We start from the raw sequence: 17,176 nt of genomic DNA on the forward strand, positions 1-17,176 counted from the left end.
AAAAAGAAATAAAGATAGAAATATAAAGTATTCTAGAGAAAGTAACAAAATATTGGCTAAAGAAATCCAACATATGGATGATGGGAGTCTTTTTCTTTGCTGAAATTAATCTGTATCTTTTCACTGTAATAAAACATAGTCATGAGTATAATAGTTTTTCTGAGTTCTGTCAATCTATTGAATCATTGAACCTGAGAATGGTCTTGGGGACCATAGACATAGGAAAGGCGTGTTTCTGTGCCATCATGTCTGAAGCTTTTGCTGGAAGACTTGAAACCTGGGTTTGGCTAAATGGTGAGGGTTAGAATTATCTGAAAGCACTTCATGTGTCTAGTGGGTGATGGCTGGTGATGAGGACTATCAGCAAGAACATCAACAAATGGCCTTTCTGTGAGTTCTTTCAGCAGGAGCTAGTCTGAACTTCTTCACATATGATAGCTGGGTTCCAAGAATAAACATCCTTAGAGAGCAAGGTGGACGTGACTGACATTCTTCTGAACTAGCCTCATAAGTCTCATGGCATCGCATTTACTAAATTCTGTTGATCAAGATAGTCACAAAGGTCCACTCAGGATCAAGAGGACCTAGGCTTTACTGTGCAATAGAAAGAATGTCAAAATCACATAGTAAGAATGTGGTCTGGAAGAAATTTTTGTGGCTGTCTTTGGAAAACACAATCTGTCACCCTTGTATCTCTAGCCTGTAGCCATAGATTTGATCTCTCAGCAACACATTTGGATTTTTATCTATCCCCTCTAACCTCAATTTAATTGCCTGCTCTAGGCCACTGTCCCAAAAAAGCCAGAGATAATAAAAAGCTTCACCTTGCCACAGGGCTGATCCTAGTTTACTGTATTTTGAAATAAGGGTTTTGGAGAATAGTCTAGCAGGGAGTACACAGGAGATAATTTGGTGGATCATGGGAGATTAATCTTCCCCATTTCTCTGATTGTTTCTTAAAGCACCACTCTAAGACAACACATTGCATTTAGTATAGGGCGAAGTGTTCAATTTTTGTAATCAGCAGAACACATGATTTTTTGACCTTCTGCTATTTTGGATTTCTGGCGAAAGGTGAAAAGGGTTTCTCTTAACAACACTATTGATTAATCCCAAGGGATCCTTTCTTCTTCTTGATGAACCAGCTTGAATCCTAGCTTTTCTCTGTCTTATAACTTATGAAGACTTCAAGACATCATTCACACCCTCTAATACTCTGACATTTGCAGGCCCCTCAGGGCATTGGGGTGGGATGGGGAGGGTATGATAACCAACTCTTTTAATATCATTTTCAAAGGATTATATCTCATCATAGCTTCCCCCCACCAACACAATCACATATTAAGGTCTTTCCTTTGCAATACTTCATTTTCTGATAGTAATTTCTCAGTGTCATGCCATTATCTGGTTGCATGGGGCGGAAACATATTTTGGATTGCTTTAAGCCAGTTAGTTAGGTTTATTGACTTTATTAGAATTCTCTTCTCGCTCTCTCTCCCTCCCTCTTCTTTGTAGCAACATTCTCTCAGATCAGCTTCTCCATGTCATGGGGGACAAGACTACAGGTAGTTCCAGCTCACATCTTTCATAACCAAATGAAATAAGGCTTTTCTTTACAAGTTCAATTTTGAAAAATTTTAGGGGTAATCTATGACCAGTCATGCTTTCTCTTCTTGTTAAAGTACAGAGTCACAAGTTGTTATTATCTATTTAAGTCCCTTATAATCTTAAGGCAAATACTGGCAGAAAATACACATTTTTCTACTCTAGGAAAAAAATATTTTCTTTTGTTATTTTGATTGAGAAAACTCGCTACTGTTGCACCAAAATGTAGTAAGATTTATTTTTAACCTAACTATAGAGCACTGAATAATTCCTTTTGAATCACTGGATGAATTTAGAAATGACGTAAAAAGCAGAAAGGAAAGATACTATCTGTTTCTCCCATAAGTCAGTGTTAAATGTTAACAAATAATGCTAAGTATATGCTCACTGCTTTCCTAGGCAAACAAGGAAAATGTGATGTAAAAACTAGGATTGTAAAATAAAAGTATGAGACATTATAGCATTGGAGTCTATTAAGGTAATTAGCTAGGAATCCCTGTGTGTCTTGGAATGGAAGATTTTCAAAATAAATATTTCCTTGTGGGCAAATACAGTGAGTGCTGAGTGGTATTTATGGAATTATTGCCTATGGCAGCATGCTCCCTGGGTAGAATGATACCTTTTAGGAATAAGCAATAAGGGCTTTTTTAGTTTTGCTCAGTAACCAAAACAGCTGTGGAAGCATTCTGTAAATAAAGAACCATGAGCACTGCCATAGAACAAATATTTGTGTCCCCCCTAAAATTCATGTTGAAACCTAATCCCCAATGTCAGGAGGTGGGGACTTTGGGAGGTGATTAGGTCATGAGGGCAAAACCGTCTGAATGGGATTAATGCCCTTTTTATAAGAGAGACCCCAGGGAGCTCCCTTGCCTCTTCAGCAATGTGAGAACGGACACAGGGAGAAACAGGCTGTCACCAGAAACACCTAATCTGCTAGTGCCTTGATTGGAGACTTCCCAGTCTCCAGAAATTTGAGACATAAATATTTTTTGTCTAAGCCACCCAGTCTGTGGTATTTTCATTATACCAGCCTGAAGGACTAAGACAAGCACCATGCAAAATTAAACAAATATAGTTGTCTTACATTCTTCTAGCTATTTTAGCATTTGTCTTCTAAACAATGCAATTACAATTCTTCTAATAGGTGAACCAGCACAGTGGTTTAGTACAGATAAGAGCAAATTGCTTGTACATGAGATACAGTGCTATGTGCAATTCCTTTAAGGCTCAAAGCTTACAGACATTTTAATTCTACATTAATTATAACACAACACCTTGCCTTAATGGAGTATTATTACTTGATAGGAAACTCATACTTTTATTTTATAGGGAAACATTCTTCTCTTTATTGTATTGTCATTAATAAATTTTCTTTAAAAATTTACACAAGATTTCATTTTTTTAAACTGTTTTTCTTTGGATATACCATTTCCTGAGAGCTTAACATGGTATGCTTAATGGAAATGTTGTACTTTTAAAATTGCTTCTTAACTGTAATACAAATATGTCTCTGGTAAGCTTCAGTGTGAACACTAGCTACTAATTTATTTTTCCTAAGTTGACTTAGTCCTAAAAAGGGATGAGACCAGCCTATTGGTGACTATTTTAGTGTAGTGCTCACTATAATAGCTGGGTAGGGAGGAAAATCAATTACAGTTCTGAAAGAGATATAGATTTTATTCACTTAAAAGTCAGGCTCTTAATCCCTGGATAAAAACCTAGATGGAATGCACTCTAAAAGGCATTTGTTTCCACCATGAGAGGATGTAGTAACTCTTAGAAGCCTATCATTTAAACAAATGGATTAGTCAAAATAATAATGTGAGAGATATGCCAAATAAGGCCAACATGTTCTTTTTGGATGCATGAAAAGGAAATTGTGCAATAAAATTTTCATATCTCATCTGTTTTTGATAGGCCATAGAAATTGAATCAGTATTCATATGCATACGAGAAATTCCAAGAGTATCAGAGGTGAATGAATTGACTTGTATGCTTCTTGATATTCAACTTCTCCAAAACCTTAGAAAATAAACACCTATGTATATTCAAAATACATATACAGTTAATTTTATCCTGTTACTTCTGCTTTTAGTGAATAATAGGAAATAGTATTATATTTCACTGCCCATAGCTGGCTACTAATTCCATTCAATTTAATTCAACTCAGTTCAATTTACTTCCTTACTTCCTATTGAAAGCTCCTCTCCTAGTCAGTATGGTGTGTAACCCAAAGATGTAAGATTATCCTTTTTCTCTCAACTCCAGTGTGAAAAGAGTGAATAGTAGGAAATAGTTAAATATCAATTCATTTATCCAATTAATGCAAGTTGTAAGTGATAAACATCAATTGTTACAGACTTTAGAAACCAGATATTATAAGCACATTTACAAGAGCTCTGCTTATAACTGCAAAACTCTGGAAATAACCAAAATGCTCATTATCATTGGAGAAGATAAGTTGTTTATATTCACACAATGGAATTCAACCTTTAGAATGAATGAACTTCAACTATGTGCATCCACACTGGTGAACCTTATACATAATGTTGGGTTGAAACAACTAGGTAGCTCCATTTAGGAAAAGAAACAGAGCTAGTTCTTATACTACACATTGATATAAACTCAAAGATTTACATGAAATCATTTAGTGGGTGGGGGTATAGCTCAGTGGTAGAGCACGTGCTTGGCATGCAGGAGGTCCTGGATTTAATCCCTAGTGCCTCTGTTAAGGGAAAATAAATAAATAAATAAATGAAATAATTTTATTATTTCAGGAAACAGGAGAATGTCTTGGTAAAAGTAGATTAGGAAAGTACTTTCCACCTTTGATTAAAATTTCAGTGCTATTTTCAGGGAACTATATTCAATACCTTGTAATAACCTTTAATGAAAAAGAATATGAAAACAAATATATGTATGTATATGCATGACTGGGACATTGTGCTGTACACCAGAAATTGACACATTGTAACTGGCTGTACGTCAATAAAAAGAAAATCCAGTGCTATTTTAAAACTAATCAAACTAATTACATTAAAAACGTCTTTGTGGCACAACTACCAATATGCAAAGTGAAAAGGCAAATAACAAATCAGAGAAAATTGCTACTCATGTAATTCTAATAATTAATATGCTAGAAATTAAATTGAAAAAGTATTAAAAATTTAAGAGAAAAATATGCAAAAGACATGAAAATCTAGCTCACAGAATAGATGTGCAAATGGCCTTAAGCATAAGAAAAATACAACAAACCATTTATAGTAAGACAGTTGCAAATTAAACCAAAAAAAAAAAAAAAAGGGACTGAAGACATATATCATTCAAATCTATGTGTGGGCCGTGTTAGAATCAACCAAAAAAAGTACAAAAGTAAAGACAATCAGAGAAATTTCAAGACTGATTGTAAAATTGTGGGAGAAAAAAAAAAACCAAACTACAACAAACGCCTTTTTTCACCTATTAGATGAGCAAAAATCTAAGTTTAATGAGACAGAGGGGAAACAGGCAGTTGGATATCACTGGTATGAATATAACATAGTACACCCCTTCTGAAGGGCAATTTGGTAATGCTTATCAAAATTATGAATGTATTTCCTCTTTGACCTAGGAGTCCTACTCACAGGAATTTACTCTATAGAGATACATGAACACAGAAAAGAAAAAAGGCATATGTTATTATCTGCAACATTGTATTAGTAAAAGATTAGAGAATATCCAAGTGTCCATTAATAAAGGACTAGTTATAAAACTATGGTCAATGCACACCACAGAATGCTAAGCAGTTATAAGAAAGAATGAGAAAGTGATCTGTGTAAGGTATATTTGGAAAGATCTATATGTGTTAAGGTAGGTACTTTTTAAATTAAAAAGGCAGGAGGAGTAGGAATACAGTTGTGTTTGCTTAAATTGGAAACAGTCAGAAGAAACTAATAAGGAGTGATTATCTATGGGAAGAAGGTAGAGCGGACACAGGCTGGCTGTGACAGAGGAGGAAGTAAGGCTCAGTATTTTGTAGTATATCATTTTGCCTATCACAGAAGGGATAATTAATGAATTCTAAACTTTTAAGTAAATGATTGATGGGGAACACAGATGATATGCAATTCCCAAATGAAAAACAATTAACTTGGAAACAGAAAGATTAGCTCGTCTCCCACTTTAACCCAGTAATCATACTTACTGTCACTAATAATGGGACATCAGGCATGATGTGTCTCTCAACGTGATGCACAATGTTGTTTGTATACAGTATCACCTAGGAAGAATTCTTGTTAAGAATGTATAACATGAACATAATTCAAGAGGTTCTGTTTAACTGCTGGTATACAGGAAATACAAGAGATAGAGGTTTAATTTAAAGGATGCCACAAGTAAATGGACAGACAAATCAAGAATATGTAATATTCTAGAAGACAACTTGTCTCAAGTCTGTATTGTAGAAGAAAAAGAAGAGGCAGTTGTAATTGATTTAGATTAAGGGAGACATAACAACTAAAGACAATGCATGGTTCTTGATTAGCTCTTGGTTTGAAAATAAAAACATTTATAAAATATGTTTTGGAGACAAGTGGCAATATTTAATTATAGACTGGGAAATAGATGACATTAAGAAATTTTCTAGTCTGTTAGATGTGAGGACAGTAGGTAGGAGAATGCTCTTGTTTTCTAGAAATGCATGCTAAAGTAGTTAGGCTGAAGCATCAGAACATTTACAATTTATTTTATAATGTTCAGAAAAAACATATATAGAAGAAACAAATATAGTAAAATGTTAATGATATGGAGAGTCTGGGTCATATTTTGCTATTTCTACTTTTCTGTATTAAACATTTTCATGTTAGTAAAACTTTAAATATCCAAAATAAAATTACACATACACATAACTTAATTGCATTATAACTTGTTGGAGATAATGAGGTCGTCATTACTGAATAATGTTGTCTGCAGGAATAATTAGAAATAAGAAAAGTTTAAGAAATAAGCATTTGTCAGCTTTATCTAGTCTCACTTTTTTTCATTTTAGGAGAGAGACATTTTTCATCTTTTCTTAAAAGAAAGAAAGACAGTTTCTAGAGTCACTATAACATGATGAATTTTTTCTTAGAACAGCCAAGTTTTTTTATTATGATTGGGGGGCTCACCAAACCTTATTCAAGATATATATTGGGCTCCAGTGTGTCCTAGGCAGAAAACCAGTTCCAGTTCTTGAAACAGAGAGCATTTGTCTCATTTATCTATCATGCGATAAAGCTGCCAGTACAAGAAACTACATGGAGGGTCAATAAACCACAGACCATTGAATCACTTGAAGGACTCATCTGAACTTCAGCTCAATTAAGAGGGTCAGGCATCCAATGAATCGCTACTGTCCTGAAGCAACTGGTCTTCTTGCTCAGTGGATGCTACTCCTGGAAAAGCCCTGGTAATGATGTAATGACAGCTAAAAGATACTTGTTGAGGGCTTGCCTGACAGACATTGCAGGAGTGGTTGGAGACCCCTGGTGGCAACATAAAGGAAAAACAGTTCACCGCAAAATTCTGGTCTTTCTAGTCTGGAAACCAGAGTAAATGGAAACTGAAACCCCCTGAAGTCTCCTTTACTCTCTGACCTTTCCATTTCATTTTTCTTTCTCTCCCTCTTTAAAAACCTTGTCATTCTTTAAAGGTTTTCCCATGTCACTCTTCTCATTTATATGTTCTCCTTAAATGATCATATCCATTCACCATCATAATTTTAGCATGGTTTTCTCTGTTAAGCCCATGCCCGTCCTTCCAACTCCATACTAGATATTTCCATGTAGATAGCTCTTAATTCTGAATGCCAAAAGAAAGCTCCTTGTGCAAACATGCTAATCCTTTATTTCCTATCTCAGGAAATCGTGTCGCAATATAACTAAGCCAGAAGTTTTATACTTCAATGAAGCATCAAGGTACAAAGAGTCTTGCACACTTACCATGTACCAGACAAAGGGACAGGTGCTGGGATGAGGAAAATAAAAACGTATCTTAGAGTAGAGTGAAGAAAACAGACCCTTTAATGTGACAGAGGAATGTATATCCTGCTTTGGGAGTTCTGAAGAAGGAAATCTAAACCAGCCTAGATGGAAAGATTCAAGATGAAGGATTCCTGGAAGAAATTACTATCAAGGTATATATTTTACACAGCAAGAATTGGTATTATGGGCTGAATTGTACCCCCTGCCCCCTTTGACACTCAAAAATTGAAGTCCTAACCTCCAGTACTTCAGAAAGTGATTGTATTTGGAGATAGTCTTTAAAGAGATACTTCAGTTAAAATGATATAAGTAGGGTGATCCCTAATCCAATATGACTGGTGTCCTTGTAAAAGAGCAAATTTGGACACAGTTGGATACAAATGGAAGACAATGTGCAGACACAGGGAGAAGACAGCCATCTACAAGCCATCAACCCTGTCAACACTTTGATCTTGGATTTCCAGCCTTCAGAACTGTGAGGAAGTAAATTTGTGTTGTTTAATTCATCTAGTCCATGTTACTTCGTTATTTTAGTCCTAGCAAACCAACATATTCTGATTTTTCAAAATAAAGGAAAAAACTTTCTAAGCAGAGGGAAGAGAATATGCAAAACAAGTAACCATGGAAGATCATAGCTTACTTGTGAAGCTATAGTGGTTCAGCATGACCAGATGACTGGACATGCAGTGGGGAAGAGATGTGGGGAATTTGGGGGAATGAGGCTAGAAAGAGAGGGGGAGGCCAGATTATGAGAGGCTTCATGTACCAAATTAAAATAGTGGAAACTGAGGGTGAAGACATTATAAAGTTAAAGAAAGCAGTATTTATTTATTTGTTTGTTTAGTGATTTGATTTTATTTTTTAAATTTATTTTTATTTTTATTGATGTATAGTCAGTTTACAATGTTGTGTTTGTTTCTGGCATAGAGCTTAGTGGTTCAGATATTTTCATATTCTTTTTCATTATGAGCTATTACAAGGTATTGAATATAGTGACCATGTTGTCAATCTATAGTAGTTAGTATCTGCAAATCCTGAATTCCCAATTTATCTCTCTACCACTACGTTCCTCCCCTCCCCACACCCCCATCCCTCTTGGTAATCATAAACTTGTTCTCTAGGTCTGTGAGTCTGTTTCTGTTTTGTAGATAAGTTCATTTGTGCCATTTTTAAAGATTCCACATATAAGTGATATCATGTGGTATTTTTCTTTCTCTTTCTGGCTTACTTCACTTAGTATGATAATCTCCAGGTCCATCCATGTTGCTGTAAATAGCATTATTTTATTATTTTTACGGCTGAGTAGTATTCCATTGTTTATATATACCACAACTTCTTTATCCAATTATCTGTTGCGTTGGTTCCATGTCTTGGCTGTTGTATATAGTGCTGCTATGAACATTGGGGTGTATGTATCTTTTCAAATTAGAGTTCCCTCTGGATATATACCCTGAAGTGGGATTGCTGGATCATGTGGTAGGTCTATTTTTAGTTTTTTGAGGAATCTCCATCCTGTTTTTCATAATGGCTGCACCAAACTACATTCCTACCAACAGTGTAGGAGGGTTCCCTTTTCTCTACACCCTCTCCAGCAGTTATCATTTGTGGACTTTTTAATGATAGCCATTCAGACTGATGTGAAGTGATACCTTATTATAGTTTTGATTTCCACTTCTGATAATTAGCAACATTGAGCATTTTTCCTTGTGCCTATTGACCTATTGGCCAACTGCTTGTTTAGGTCTTCTGCCCATTTCTGGATTGGGTTGTTTGCTTTTTTTGTTATTGAGTTGTATGAGCTCTTTGTATATTCTGGAAATTAAGCCCTTGTCAGTTGCATTGTTTGCAAATATTTTCTCCCATTCCATAGGTTTTTTTGTTCTGTTTTGTTTTGTTTATAGTTTTCTTAAGCTTATAAGTTTAATTAGGTATTATTTATCTATTTTTGCTTTTATTTCTATTGCTTTGATAGACTGCTCTAGAAGAACACTGCTGAGATTTATGTCAGACAATGTTTTGTCTATGTTTTTTCCTAGGAAGTTTATTGTGTCTTGTCTTATATTTAAGTCTTTAAGCCATTTTGAATTTATCTTTGTGTATGGTATAAGGGAGTGTTCTAACTTCATTGATTTACATATGGCTGTCTAGCTTTCCCAACACCACTTGCTGAGAGGCTGTCTTTTCTCCGTTGTATATTCTTGCCTCCTTTCTTGAAGATTAATTGACTGGTAAGTGTGTGGGTGTATTTCTGGGCTCTCTATTCTGATCCATGGATCCATATGTCTGTTTTTGTGTCAATACCATGCTGTTTTGATTACTACAGCTATGTAGTATTGTCTGAAGTTGGGGAGAGTTATTCTTCCAGCTTCATTCTTTTTCTTCTGTATTGCTTTGGCAATTCTGGATCTTTTGTGATTTTGTATAAATTTTAGGACTACTTGTTCTAGTTCTTTGAAAAATGTCCTGAGTAACTTGATAGGGCTCACATTAAATCTGTAGATTGCTTTGGCCAATATTCTACATGATTGGGGTGTTTTGCAATGATGACTTCTATTTAAAATATGGAATATGGCAGAAGGACACAGAAATTGATACATAAAAAGCAAGGAGGACATATATAGTTTTGAATATTTGGCTATCAAGCTATAAACACTAATATGCTTTACGTTTTTATTTTAAAATTTACTTTGAATTTTTGTTTATTTTAAAATTAATATGAGTATTTTACTCAAATACTGGAAAATGGGGAAAAGAAAATACAGTCTTTCATATCCCTATCATCTTAGCACAATAACAGTTTGCCTTTTAGAGTATGTTTTCTCATTCATTTTCCCCTTATGATTACAAACATGAAGGTAGGTAAGCTTGGTTAGAGGTTGGAGTCAAGGCACCCATAGGAATTCCTTTCTTTGTGACATTCAAGGGAAGCTACTAGAATTTAATTGTGTAATTTCATTCTGCCAGTGAACCAGCCATTCATGTTGGCTGATGGGCTGTGAATTCTTATGAAGGATGAAGGGAATGGTCTCTTAGGATCCAATGTAGAAAGAGTGTCAGCCTATTGGGACACCTACTCCAGGATCCCAGATGGTACTGGGCAGTGCCTGAAAATGTCCACTGGTAAAATTGTTTATGCTTGCTTCTCTATAATGGAATAGATGAACTTCTGTGTCTTTGTGTGCCTCTCCTAAAACCAGTCATAAAGGATGTGGGATGTGGGGTGCTTTTCATTTTCCATAATTGAAGCAAAAAGATAGACCCTCACCATCAAAGAAAATAAATAGGACTTCATCGGAAAAAAAACAAACCCTTTGACTAATATTTCTCTCTTAGAGTTGAAGATCTTTCTGCACAGTGTCCTACAAAAAAAAAAAAAAAAAAGATTAATTAAGAGCCCAGTAAAGAGAAGGAAGTCCCTTTGCTAGTTGGTCAAGAAGTTCTCTAAAATATTTATAAATCTTCCTTGGTTTTCATTCCCCTCCCTAGTGGCTAGTTCCATTTTTTCAAGTTCCAATTAAGATAGTCTTCTATCAGTCATATTCTGTTTCTCACAGCTCGTCTCTCTTAGATACAAGATCAGAATGATATTAATGACATCTGAGAGTCACACTCCTGATGCCTCAGGATAACTGCCCTAGGAATCCTTCCTTCACGGCTCCCTGCAAGGCTCAAGCAAGGTTAAATATTTGATAGGACCTTCAAAATATCCTTTTTTGTTATTTTTTTAGCTATGTGAGCAAATATACCTTTATTTATATAAATTTACACTTTACTAACATGTATAAACATGTTAACAAAACACAAAGCTGGAATTTTGACCACATAAAGTGGATTATCTCTCAAACCACAAATTATCCTTGTATTGTAGCAGTTTTACATTTAATAGCAGCATGCGGCATTTTTCTATGTAATAAGGAGATATACTGACAAGGTATATAATATATTTTAACTGAATTATTTTTATTTATGCTATTTAAAAATGATAAATACTTATAAAACACCCAAAAGCATCTAAAATAAAATTCTAGTCATTTCTGTATTTCAAATTTGACCAAAAAATTATATATTGGCAGATAGGGTATATTCTGGGAAGCTGAATTTATGAGTAGCTTTCTACCAGGTTTCAATTACCCCATTGAAGCAGACCAGCACAGTAACCTATAAATACACATTGACTAGCTTTGCATGCCCTTAAAAACAAATCCGAGGATATTAGCAAAATGGCAGAGTAGGCAGCTCCAAGCGCCTGTCTCTTTACAGAAAGACTGAAAATAAGAAGAAACTGTCAGAACCAACTTTGTCAGAACTGTGGAAAACAGTCAAACGTTTATAGCAACCAAGTGAATGCTCAACCAAAAACAAAAACAAAAAAGACAACCTAACAATGATAGGAAAGCTTTGTGGCATTTTTACTTTCCCTTGTCCCACCCCTTCCCCAGCTTGGTGGTGTTTTTGAAGATGGTAGCCTGTCTACACAGTGTAGGACCCTCGCCACTGATCCCATAGGGAGCAGAGCAGAGCTAATTGGCAAAATACCATGTTTGTCTGTTTTAAGCTGTCTATGGATTGCCTGAGACACTAATGAAAGGTCTCTGGTTTGCCTAACTTGGATCTCACTCAAGGTGGAAAAGTGGCCAGCATTGCTCAGAAACATGGTAAGGTGATGAACAACTCACAGCCACCTGGGGCTAAAGATGACAGCTGAGACACAACAGATTGCCTAAAACCTGGGAAGAAACGCTGTGGAGAATTTTATTTTGAGAAGTTAGAGTATGAAGAAGCATCCATGTACATTGGGGAATTTAGAAAACCATACACATGTCTGGGGCAGGTCAGATGCTTAGAAAATACTGTAGAATGCCCTAAGCTTTTACCTCTGGCTGATCTCTAGTCTCAGTGCAAACAGGAAGTGAAGTCTAAGTCAGAGTTGTAAACAGCCTGACTAAGTGCTGACAGAGTGCCTCAATACAGGGCTAATCTGTAAAAACTGACAGAGGATTTTATTTTAACTCCTAGTGTACAAGGAAATTGCTATCAAAATACTAGCTGAACACAAGTTAAAGGAACAAAGACTTCAGTGACAACACAGAGAAATGGAATATTTTGTATTCATTTAGATTTGTAAGTGGTCCTGAATAGCCAAAACAATCTTAAAAAGGAGAAAAGTTGGGCAACTCACATTTCCTAATTTTAAAACTTCCTACAAAGTTACAATGACCAAAACAGTGTGGTGTTAGCATAAGGCTAGACATATAGACTAATGGAATAGAACTGAGTGTTTAGAAGTAAACCCATACATCTATGGCCAACAGATTTTCAACAAAGATGCCAAGACCATTCAGTGGGTGAAGACTCATCTTTTCAATATATGGTATGCAGACAAGTGCATATTCACATTCCAAAAAAAAAAAAAAAAAAGAAGCTGAACCCCCTACCTCACACTATAAGAACAAATTAACTAAACATGGGTCAATGACCTAAATATAAGAGCTAAAACCATAAAATTATGAGAGGAAAACATAGAGTTAAACCATTGTGACTTTGGATTTGTCAACAGATTCTTAGCTACGACTCCAAAAAAAAAAAAGTGACAGAAGAAAAAATGGATACATTTGAATTCATCTCATGAAAAACTTTCATGCAACAAAAAGTATTGTCCAAAAAAGTGAAAAGATAACCTACAGAATGGCCAAAAAGTTTTTCAAATCATATATCTGACAAGAAACTAGTATCCAGAACATAGAGAGAACTGTTAGAACTCGACAATAAAAAGACAAACAATCCAATTTAAAAATGAGCACTAAGTATGAATAGATATTTCTCCAAAGAAGATATATCAAAAAGCACATGAAAAAGTGCTCAACATCGTTAGTCATCAGGGGAATATAAACCACAACCACAATGAGGTACCACTTCACATCTCCTGGGGTGGTAATAATAATAATAATAATAATAATAATAATAATAATAATAATAATAATAATAATAATAATAATAAAAATTTAAAAATGAGAACCAAATGTTGTCAGGGATATGGAGGAAGTGGAACTCTCTTACACTGCTGGTGGGAATGTAAACTGGTTAGGTCATTGTAGAAAGCAGTTTAGGAATTCTCAAAAAGTTAAACATTTTATTTCAAAAAAGTATTAAGAAAACAAGCACACAAATCCAGGAAAAAGTTCAGACTAGCTTTAGGCAAAATTTCTCATCTCAAGAAGCTGTATCTCATCAGACAATTCCATAGGAACATACAATCTATTCTCTTCTGATGTTTCGTGATAATGAAATGTCTTTCTCCAGGAAAAAAAATGCATCACTTGTTCTAATCACTTTACAGCAAGCATGGTCTCCAGCAATGCCACAGGGAGTATGAGGCATGTTGTCAGAAGGGAATTGTTGATCCCGGGTTACCAAAATGGGTTTATAAGCCTCAAAGATAAGAAAAGGACTTGGCATGAAATGTTTCCAAAGAAGCTTCCCCTTAAACACAGTGAGCATAAAGTCAATCTCTTTCCATGACACAACGATTCTGTAACTGGCAGGTGACAACACATGGTGGAGGGAGGTTTTGAAGTGTATGTGAATGAGCTGAGGAAGCCACAGGGGCACACCTTCTCTAAATGTACGTTTCATAGCATAAAATTTATAAAATAGAAACGGAAGGAACAATTTTCTTTAAACTGATCATTTTGTAGACCTTCTTGTGAACAGATTTTGGACTGATTTATTCTGATGGAAAGTTATATAACTTTTGCCAGATTTCATATTTTATACTACTGGTAAGTCCTATGCTTAACGACAGGATCTCCAGATGTGGTAGACCCATTTTGGGAGTGTTTTCTGAGTCCACTACTGAATCTTCTCTGAAACTGCTTGCTCCACCAGGGCCTTCAACCCCCTCCCTTGCTCCCGGAATAAAGAGAGAGAAGAGGAGCTATACAAATGAGGCGACGCTAGTTACTAACTAGATGCCAAGAGATTCTGACTAAAGTTGACACAACAGGACCAGAAGTAGCAGCTTAAGTATACGTTTAAAAAGGCTTCACAGGCTGTTTCACATGGCATACACTGAAAATGCTGTTTGTGTAGCACTTTGAGGTAAATGGACGAGGCCCTTTGATCTGGAAGTGAGCAGCCTTGGATATCTGGCTGTCCTAGGTCTAGAGACCCTAAGGTCCATGGAAATAGAGGTATCTATACATCTGTTATACTTACGTGGTACAACCACCATGCCCCAGATCACCTGTGTAGAAGTTCTTCTTAAAGTTATATGGAGAACTAAGAGGAGGCTTAAAAATAGTAGCATAATAAGCCTTAGGGAAATATCACTTTATACATGTTAGAATGGCTAAAATTAAAAACACTGACAATACCAAGTGGTGGTGAAGATGTCGAACAACTGGTACTCTCACAGATTGCTTATTGGTCTGTAAAAATATGTAACTTCTTGGAAAACAGTTTGGCAGTTCCTTAAAGAGTTAAGCCTTTCACTCTATAGGTACTTTAAATCCTTGTGCTTGAAATATTTCTGTTCCTGTTTGGACCTTTTTCTGCTGTGCCCAAAGATATTAATGAAAGCAGGGGCAAGATAGGCATTCTATACCAGAACTTTGGGGATGGACTTGTGCCCTGTAGAACAGCTGAACTGAGGATAAAGGAAGTGGATATCTTTGTTTTATTTCGGAAATCTTAGACAAGTAATTTTGATCATGGCTGTTATGGTGGTTTTCAAGCTTGAGTTTCTAGTTAAGAAGTAACTTTTTAGAAAGAGGGTGATTTCACTCAGATGACAGGAGACTGATGAAGGTTGTAGTCTAATGTTTTTGATGCTTCTATTTTGATGGGATTTATTGCTCCCATGTCGACTTCTACCCATTGGAGCCAACTTCATAAAAATAGAAAAATTCTAGAATATTTTTGGCACATATAATTGACAAATTCTTTGGGTTAAATTGAAAAATAAAATAAATCTGTTAGCTTTTTTAAAATTTGAAAGATAATTTACTGTAATCATTAAGCCTTTAAATTCAATACACTGTGAATCTTGATTTTTTTTTTTTTTTTTTTTTGGAGCCACTTCCTCAGGGAGGTAACTGTTGAACATTTTTATTTCTCAGCGTGACGTATAACCTATCAAACCTGGTAGGAAGGTACTAAAGACAAATACTTTGGAAGTGTTTTGCTGCCATCTAATGGACAAGTGGAATATTTTCATTATTCCGCAGCAGACAATTTCCCTTTTACCTCACTGAACATTCATATAAAAGTCTAATAATTATTTTAACAATAAACTTGAATTATAAATAATTTTAAAAATTTATATTAATTATAACATCATTGGTGTATGTATTGTGTGTATGTGTGTTATGGTGTTGGTATTGCAATGGGTATGGTAGAATGTGAAAATCAGTTTGATTACCCAGGTTTTAATCTAAGCATCATGATTTGTTTTCTGTTACTTTGTTTCAGTTAAATTTGCTAAATATTTAAGGATCTAATATATGGGTTATGAATACTGATCATTTTTACTCAGTGAACTTTAAGCAATTTAGATAAACCTGAGTGAAATGAAGAATTAGCCATAATGTGACAGGATGCTGGGGAAATAAACAGGAAAAGCATATTATACATATATATAAATATGGAAACAGAGAGAGAGAGAGAGACAGAGAGAGAGAAAGAGAGGACTGTCTACTGAAAATATTCAATGTTGCTTTTTTTCTATTTATAATGTAATTTTACATTCTATTTATTTAAAATACAGGCAGGAATTGATTTTTGCCTCTTTTGCTCACTGATGAAGAATGCCTGGTACATTCTAAGTGTTAATAAATATTTGTTGGATAAATAGTATTTTCATGAGTATGTAAAGTTTAGGAAAGAAAACAAAATCATGCACAATCCCATTCATAAATAACCCACATTAGTCTTTGATAACACAAAGCTGTATGGCTTGCAGTTTGCTAGGCCCCTTCTGCCCCTTCAGTAACCTGTGAGGGTTGCTAGAATATTTGACTGAAAAAGCTCTCTTCTGGAGTATTTTTCAAATCCCAAGAATCCTCCCCCATTGCCAGTTTCCCTTTGGGCTCGTATTTCTATTCACCCTCTGGGATTCTGAGGTATATTTGCCCCAATATATTAACACCCTTTTTCCATTACATCCATGGGATCTCATGGCCATCCAAATCCTTCGTCTTCCACAAATCCATCACATTCAGTTTTCTAAGAGTATGTTACTTCTTTGCTTTAGGGAAAAGGCAGTTTTAGAAAGGAGTTACAAGATTGAAAGGATCAAGGTTAAAGTCTTAACTAACTTGAAGTTTCTTTTGAATCCCACATGTTAAGGAACCTAAATTCTTAGGGCTTCACAAAGATGGGATTTTATAAATGAACTCGATTCCACCGTATAAAAATGACCGGTCAGTTGTGTCTCCCTTCCAGCTACACACACTCCCTCCTTGACACTCTCCATTCAAAATTCTACTATCTTCCTTTGGAAGAACCACTGCTTCCCATAGGAAGGGCCATCATTCCCTGAATCCACTTGGGTCTGATACTCTGGGCTTCAG

This window comes from Camelus dromedarius, chromosome 7 (genome assembly GCF_036321535.1).
Source record: "Camelus dromedarius isolate mCamDro1 chromosome 7, mCamDro1.pat, whole genome shotgun sequence".
In the NCBI taxonomy this organism is placed as follows: Eukaryota; Metazoa; Chordata; class Mammalia; order Artiodactyla; family Camelidae; genus Camelus; species Camelus dromedarius.